An 8,703-nucleotide genomic window follows, 5' to 3' on the forward strand; every position below is an offset into this window, starting at 1 on the left:
TCAACTCACATTTAAAAGTACATGTCACTCATAAATTTATTGATGTCTCAGTCTTGTAAAATGTGTCTAAGGCATAATTGGGCTGTTTTTAAAACTGTCTGGTTTTGACTAGGAGTGTAGCTCAATTTGCAGAGTGCTTACACAGCAAATATGGAAGACCTCAATTCCAACCCCATCTTCTCATAAAACCAGGCATGGTAGCATACACCTGTAATCCCAGCACTCAGGAGGTGAAAGCAAGAGAATCAGAAATTCAAGGTTATCCTCTGTTATATAGAGAGAGGACCAAGCTAGCCTGGGATATATGAGATCCTGTATTAAAAACAAGCAGGGGGGCTGGAAAGATGGCTCAGCGGTTAAGAGCACTGACTGCTCTTCCGAAGGTCCTGAGTTCAATTCCCGGCAACCACATGATGGCTCACAACCATCCGTAATGAGATCTGGCGCCCTCTTCTGGAGTGTCTGAAGACAGCTACAGTGTACTTATATATATATATTAAAAAAAAAAAGTTAAAAAAAACAAGCAGGAAGTAGAGAGATGGTTAAGAGCACTGGCTGCTGATTCAATTCCCAGCATCCACATGTCAGTTCTCAACTGCCTATATAACTCCAGTACCAGGGACTCTGACAGACATACATGCAAGTAAAACACCATACACATAAAATAATCATTTCTTAATCTTCTAAAAAATAAGACTAGATTAAATGAACACATTCAGTTCCCATTACCCAAATGGTGGATGACAACTGTCTATAACGCCAGTTCCTGGGGACACGACTCGTCTCTGGCCTCCACAGGCAGCAGGCATACACATGGTGCATATACCATACACAGGCATTCATACAAAACTGTACATAAAAAAAAAAACCAGAAACAAAGGGGAACAGGAGAGATAGATGACAAGTTTAGAGCACTTGCTGTTCTTCCAGAGGACCAGAATTCAGTTTTCAGCACCCATGTCAGAGGCTCACACAGCTTACGATTCCTGCTTCAGAATATCCACCTTAGTTACTTAGTAAATATAAGTTACCAAGGCAATTTATATTTAAACAGTTTATTTGGGGCTTACAGTTTCAGAGCATTAGAATCCATAGCCATTGTTGGCATAGCAGCAGGCAAGCAGGCAGGCGGGCGGGCAGGCATATGGCAGTGAAAGGGTGGCTGAGAGCTTTATGTTTTGATCAATAAGCATGAGCTAGAAAAAGGTAACTGAGAATGACATGACCCACCCCAGTGACACACCTACTTTATTAAGGCCACACCCCCTAATCCTTCCCAAACAGTTCTACTAGCTGGAGACCATTTAAGTCAAATATGTGAGCCTAAGAAGGCTATTTTCATTTAAACCATGATAGAATCTGATATCCCCTTCTTGCCTCTACAGTCACCTGCACACACAAAGCATACATATATAAGACACAGAAATAAAATCAGTGGAAAAAAAAAAAACCTCTCTTGGGGAGCTGGTGAGATGGCTCAGTGGTTAAGAGCACCGACTGCTCTTCCGAAGGTCCAGAGTTCAAATCCCAGCAACCACATGGTGGCTCACAACCATCCGTAACGAAATCTGATGCCCTCTTCGGGAGTGTCTGAAGACAGCTACAGTGTACTTACATACAATAAATCTTAAAAAAAAAAAAAAAGCAAAAAACAAACCTCTCTGGTCTTGTGATGCCAAAATTCCTGAGAAGTTTGCCTTTCTTTTTTCTTTTGAAACAAAGATTCATATAGCCCAGGTTGACCTCAAATGCCAAATTGCATACTACACTGATGTGATATTGTATTTACTGAAATGGCATGATGGGAATAGAATGTAGGTTAGTGGTAGGGTGCTTACCTAGCATTTACAAGCCTTAAATCAAGCCCCAGTACCAACATTAAAAGAAAGTGTTTAAAACAGCATGCCTGGAAGCAAAGAACCTCCTAAATTTAATTTTTAAAAAAGGCTATAAAAGACTGAAAAGCTCTGATCATTAAAATGAATTTTTGCAGGATGTGATGGCACACACTTGTAGTTCCAGCTCTTGGGACACTGACTAAAAGTACTAAAAGTGACTAAACAAAAAGTACACTGACAAAAGTTCAGCCAAAGCTATGTAACCAGACCCTGTCTCAAAATCAACAAGGCCAGCAAGATGGCTCAACAGTTGCCACCAAGTCTGATGACTAGAGTTTATATCCCAGGATCCACAGGGTGGAAGAAAACTGACTCCCATGACTTGTCCTCTGACCACCAAATGTGTGCTGCCATGTGACTTTTAAGAGATCAACAACACAAAAAAGATCAGGGGCTACTCTCACCAAAACATATACACAGATAAAAAATGAAAAGTCAGCGGGGCGTGGTGGCGCACGCCTTTAATCCCAGCACTTGGGAGGCAGAGGCAGGCAGATTTCTGAGTTCGAGGCCAGCCTGGTCTACAAAGTGAGTTCCAGGACAGCCAGGGCTACTCAAGAGAAACCCTGTCTCGAAAAACCAAAAATTAAAAAAAAAGAAAAGAAAAGAAAAAAAAAGAAAAACCAAAAATAATAATAATAATTTAAGCTGAATGTGGTGATTTACATCTGTGATCCCAACACCTGGGAAGTGGAGGCAGAAGGATCAGGAGCTAAAGGCTAGCCTGGGCTACCTCAAGACCCTGTCTCAAAAGATAACCAGAATAAAGAAATCTTACTCAGCCGGGCGTGGTGGCGCACGCCTTTAATCCCAGCACTTGGGAGGCAGAGGCAGGCGGATTTCTGAGTTCGAGGCCAGCCTGGTCTACAAAGTGAGCTCCAGGACAGCCAGAGCTATAAAGAGAAACCCTGTCTCGAAAAACCAAAAAAAAAAAAAAAAAAAACCAAAAAAAAAAAAAAAAAGAAATCTTACTCAACCAGGAAGAGAAGCAATCCAAAATAATGACAACAAATAAAAAACACAAACTTCCCAGAAGCACAACTGCCAACAAATGCATGAAAACACGCTCAACTCTAGGAATGTCAATTTAAAAATCATACAACAGATAGCATTTTAAACTCTCCAGATTAAAAAAAAAAAATTAAGTCTCACAATATCAAGTTCTGAAGGGGAAAACGAAGCTACCAAAACACACATGGGTAGCCTCTTGACTCAGCATCACAAGATTTTACCATGAGCCAGTGCAGTGACTCAAACACTGGAAGTGTTTAGTAAGCATGAAGTAACTGATAATGAGCAAAGCCTGGTGGCCAAACCTGTAATCCCAGAGCAGAGGCAGAGGACAATACAGCCTGGTCTACACAGACCAGCCAGGGTCACACAGAAACTGGTTATAACCAATATAATTTCAGGGATACAAGCAAATTATTCCCAAATACAAATTCAGGTCCTTAGGAACAATTTAATACAACACTACAAGCAAGAAAGCTTTCAGTCCTTACCCAGTGTATCCCGTTTTGGTTTAGAGGTGTGGTACAAAGTATTCAGGCATTCATTTCCTCTTAGCACACTGATGATATCATAAGTGACTAAAATTCTAAACAACTGCTTTCATTCACTACTCTATTTCAATGTGAACAGATAGATAGTTTTTACATGCATGCCTTTATAAGGAAAAGTGAGATATGCTTGTGACGGCTCGATCTGTGTGTGAACCCATTTACTCCCTCAGGCAATGAGCAGCCACACTGAACAGATCTGAACTCAGGTTCAGATTCTCCATTTAAACTGTAATCTGGGAGGCCAGAGAATGACTCAGCAGTTACGAGCACTGGCTGATCTTCTACAGGACCCAGATTCAATTCCCAGAATGCACATGGCAGCTCACTAGTCTCTAACTCAAGTTCCAGTGGTCCAGACTCTCACACAGACACACAGGCAAAACACCAATGTACATAAAAATAAAACTTAAAAACAACTGTAATCTGAGCTGAATGTGATAGCACGTGCCACTAATCCCAGCACACGGGAGGCAGAGGCAGGCTGATCTCTGAATTCCAGGCCAGCCTAGTCTACAGAGTGAGTTCAAGACATAGGCCAGGGCTACACTTAGACCCTGTCTGTTTAAAAAAAAAAAAAAAAAAAAGGAAGGGGGGGGAGGATTGCTAGAGAGATTGCTCAGTGATTAAGAGCACTGACTGCTCTTCCAAAGGTCCTGAGTTCAAAACCCAGCAACCATATAATGGTGGCTCACAACCATCTATGAGATCTGATGCCTTTTTCTGGTGTATCTGAAGACAGCTGCAGTGTACTTACATATAACAAATAAATCTTTTAAAAAAAAAATTCAAGGCCAGCCTTGAATACATAATCAGTCAGACCTTCAATAAAAGCTTTTATATGTTTTAAGTAAGTATTTGGAGCCAGACAAGTTCCAGGGACAGCCAGGCTACACAGAGAAATCCCTGCTTCAAAAAAAAAAAAAAAAAAGCATTTAATACACAAATAGAGAAACATGTTTCTTAAAACTACCAGGACCCTGGACTAATGTCAGTCGAAACACTAGCTGTTCTGGGCAGATGGCTCGACAGTTTAAGGAACTGGCAGCTTCTCCAGAGAACCTGCGTTCAATTCCCAGCACCCACATGGCAGCACATACCTATCTGTATGTCTGTAGCTTCAATGCCAAGAGGTATGGCAGCTTCACAGACATACATGCAGGCACATAAAATAAAAATGAATAAATCTTTAAAAAAAAAAAAAAACAAATACACACTGGCTGCCTTTCTAGGAGACCCAGGCTCAATTCCTAGCACCCATTTGGGAGGCTAACAACTGTCTGTTCCAGAAAATCTGATGTCCTCTTCTGGCTTCTATAGGTACCAGGCATGACCATGATACACAGACCTATATACAGGTAAAACACCCATAAATATAAAATCAAACTACATCTTTAAAAAGGAAGACTAGACGGGCGTGGTGGCGCACACCTTTGATCCCAGCACTAGAGAGGCAGAGGCAGGGGGATTTCTGAGTTCGAGGCCAGCCTGGTCTACAGAGTGAGTTCCAGGACAGCCAGGGCTACACAGAGAAACCCTGTATAACCAAAAACCAAAACCAACAATAAAAAGGAAGACTATCAGACTTCAGGCACGGAATTCATGTGTACATGCACCTCAGACACACACATCTACATGTAATTAAAACCAAAAGGAAAAAAGAAAGGCCTACTATCAGTGCTACTATTGGCTCAGCAGGTAAAGGCACTTGCTGCCAAGCCAAGCACAATCCCCAAAAACCACATCACTGAAGGAAAGAGCAAACCCCTGCAAGTTGTCCACTGACCTCCACACACTTGCCCAACTCATACAAATAAATAAATGTAAAAAAAATTAAAGAAATGCTACCTAAAGACAGCACCTGATTCATGATAAACAAATGATTGTTGTTGGTTTGGGCTTTTTTTTTTCTGTTTACTGAAGGAAAAGTTTGTACTTAAAGGGAACTGCATTTAAGATAGGGTCTCTTACTGAACCAGGGGCTCAATGATTTGGCTGGACCAGTGAGGCCCAGATAGCCTCCTGTCTTCACCTCCCCAGTGCTGAAACTATAAGGGTATATACACCACTGCAATACCCAGCTTTTTAACATGGAGACCAAACTCAAGTCCTCGTGCTTGAGAGGCAAGCATTTCAGTGTGAGCCTTCTCTCCAGGCTCCACCTAAATCAACCATGCCAGACACTAGTGTCACAGGCTTCCCTTTAACCCCAGCATCAGGAGGCAGACGCATCTCGGAGTTTGAGTTCAGCCTGATTTTTAGAGTTCCCAGGACAGCCAGTACTATATAGAGAAACCTAATACACTAAACAATATAATAGGGGGGAAACCATCAGTGTCTATGCTCATGAATAATGCTATCTTTATAATGCTGAAATAGTCATAAGAATTTTCATCACCAATTAAACTTCAGGAACCCTCATCTTTTTTGGGTGGTAAGGGAGGTCAAGTCTGACTATGTAGTCCAGGTGGGTCTTGTCTACAGTTCTCCTGCTTCAGCCTCAGAAGGGCTGAGAGGACAGGAACGTGACATCACTCCTGACAGATGTTAAATACCACAGTCAAAAGGAGAAAAGAGGAACACAAACCTGACAACCTAAGTCTGATCCCAGGACACACATGGCTGGAGAAAAGAATGAACAACAGGCTGTTCTCATCTACACACACAAGTCATTTAATTTTAAAAATTACAAACAGGTGAACGACATCCAGAGTGACATCTGTCAAGAGTGTGCACTGGTAACCTCTGATGATACCTCTCTAACTGATCTTACTAGGGTGCTGCTACTGTTTTCTCAGAATCCAAGTGAAAAATAAAACCAGCCAGGTGTGAGAGTAAATGCCCGTAGTCCTCAAAGTCTTAAGGCAGAGGCAAGAGGATCTGAGTTTGAGGCCAGTCTGCTTTACAGTCTAGGTCAGCCAGGGTTACACATTGAGATGCTGTCTCAAGAGGAGAAGAGAAAAGAGAAGAGAAGAGAAGAGAAGAGAAGAGAAGAGAAGAGAAGAGAAGAGAAGAGAAGAGAAGAGAAGAGAAGAGAAGAGAAGAGAAGAGGAAGAAAGAAGGAAGGGAAGGAAAGGGTGCTAGAGAGATAGCTCAAAGTTTGAGAGTACTATCTCCTCTTCCAAGGACCCAAGTTCAAGTCCTAGCACCCACACATCAGCTTACAACTATGTTAGGTTCCGGGACACCCTCTTCTATGCACAGACATGCAGGCAAGACACTCATACACATGTAAGTAAATTAACTAAAAAAACAAAACTAAAGGAAAAAAAGGAAGCAAAAACACATAAAACATCTTGATAAAGTAGAGCTTTAAATACAAAGAAAAGTTTAAAGTAAAACTTCAGGAAGTTTTTATATTCAGATACTTTAACTTTTATAAATTAATACTTTTTTTTCCACAATGAGCAGGTTAGTTATCTACTAGGCAGTGACAAAGACATTTACTAGAGAAACACTAATTCTCCTGCTCCCATAATTATGTCTCAGTAAATGAAAGGCACAGTAGGCTTTCAATAAGTAGCAGAATAGACTGAACTAGAGACAAAAACTTATAAAATTTCACTTAAAATCTTAGGTAATTTTTGACTTACTTTTGTGTTCTTTGCATTAATACAGAAACGTTCAGTTTAACTAAGCTTGGATATTAACTAGAAAGAGCAATTTTTATAAGCCAGTGGGTAGTACATGCCTTTTGTCCCAGCACTTGGGAGGCAGAGACAGGCAGGTGATTCTCTGAGAGTTCAAAGCCAGCATAGTCTACAAAACAAACTCCAGGATTGCCAGAGCTACACAGAGAAACCTGTCTCCAAATTTACAAAAAAAAAAAAAAAAAAAAGGGGGGGCTGAGCTTACTGACCAAAAAAAGAAAAAGAAACACTTTTAGATGTATTTCATATATCTGAGTGTTTTGCCTGCGTGATGTATGTATATATACCACATCCCTGCCTTGTATAGCAGAGGAGCATCAGAAGGTGGCACTGGAGTTATGGATGACTGTGAGACATCATGTGGGAACTGAGAGTTGAACTTGGTTGGGTCCTCTGCAAGAATAAGTGCTCTGAATTGCTTAACCTTCTCTCCTCGCCCCTAGAAGACCTATTTATCAATGAAAACGAAATGCCTTGTTATACCATCAAATTTAAAAAAAAAAAATTCAGGTAACACACACCATGTTTATTCAAATTCCCAAATACTAACAATTACAACTGAGAAGACAAAACACTTTATCCATGAAAATGTGAACAGAATTTGAGTTTACAACACTCTATGATGTCTAAAAAAGTATCAAAATCTCACTCCAGTTCAATACAAAATTGTTTTAAATAATTATATTTCTAAGTCTCAACTCAGAAAACACGAGGCAACAACACAAAGGTGAGGGATCGCTGGTCAAGAGAAATGCTTAGCCTCAAAAGAAAGACACGGGGTTGTTTCTGAGACCCAGGGGTACAGTCCAGGTAATCGCCCAGAAAATTTAAAAAGGAAGAAAAATCTAGAGAAGACCACAGAGATGAGAAGACCAGACAATGCCAAAGATATCCCCCAAAGCAGCCACCCCCTGGTCTGATTTCTCTCCCTCATCTCTCGCTCAGATAACTAAATCCTCACATCCCAAGCTCGCCCTCAACTCCCCAGCGCGCTACCTTCTTTACTAAATCTGGGTTCCTCTCCTGGACCGGCTCTAGCTCCCACTGAGAGAAATCTTTCCCTCAAGTGCGAGATGTCCACTGAGCCTGTCTTCTGAGCGAATTAGTCCCCTTAATCCGAACTCATTTGCCCGCATCCCGTCCGCCCTCCGCCCCTTCAACTCCGGTCCCGTCACTCTGACCCTTCGCCCAGAATCCGCCCGGAGTCGTCGGTCGTCGTCCGGCTCTTCCTCCCTCCCGCTCCTTTACTCCAGATCCTTTCATCCCTCCAGGCCCCTGGGCGCCGGGTCCCCAGCTTCCATCCTCCCGGTCGCCCCGTACCGGCCCCTTCCCCCAACTCCGCCCCTCTCCCCCTCCCCCAGAGACAGGCCCCCTCACCTGAATGCCGCTGCTGTCCCGAAAGCTGAAAGGTGCTGGCGCCGCCCGGCCTCCCGGGCTCAGTCTCCGCTGGGCTCCCGCTGCCCCTAGGGAGAGCAAACACCACCTCTTCCAACTCTACCCGCCCCGACCCAGACCGTCACCGTAGCCACCACCAGTACCACAGCCGCCATGTTGAAGGCCTACTTCCCTCCTCCTTCCCCTCGACGCTCCGCCCCT

General features: G+C 42.6%; 1 protein-coding gene across 2 annotated transcripts in view; it reads right to left on the reverse strand.

Annotated features, from left to right (window-relative positions):
• Ubap1 (ubiquitin associated protein 1) overlaps positions 1–8,700 on the reverse strand; it is a 42,208-nt gene extending 33,508 nt beyond the window's left edge. For both annotated transcript variants that reach the window (XM_029476291.2, XM_021160991.2), the window contains exon 1: positions 8,485–8,700. The gene's annotated coding sequence lies outside the window, so the exon portion shown is untranslated. The remainder of the gene's footprint in view (positions 1–8,484) is intronic.
• Between the last annotated feature and the right edge of the window lie 3 nt (positions 8,701–8,703).

Source organism: Mus caroli, unplaced genomic scaffold, assembly GCF_978045245.1.
Source record: "Mus caroli unplaced genomic scaffold, Mus_caroli_1 scaffold_6, whole genome shotgun sequence".
NCBI classification, from domain to species: domain Eukaryota; kingdom Metazoa; phylum Chordata; class Mammalia; order Rodentia; family Muridae; genus Mus; species Mus caroli.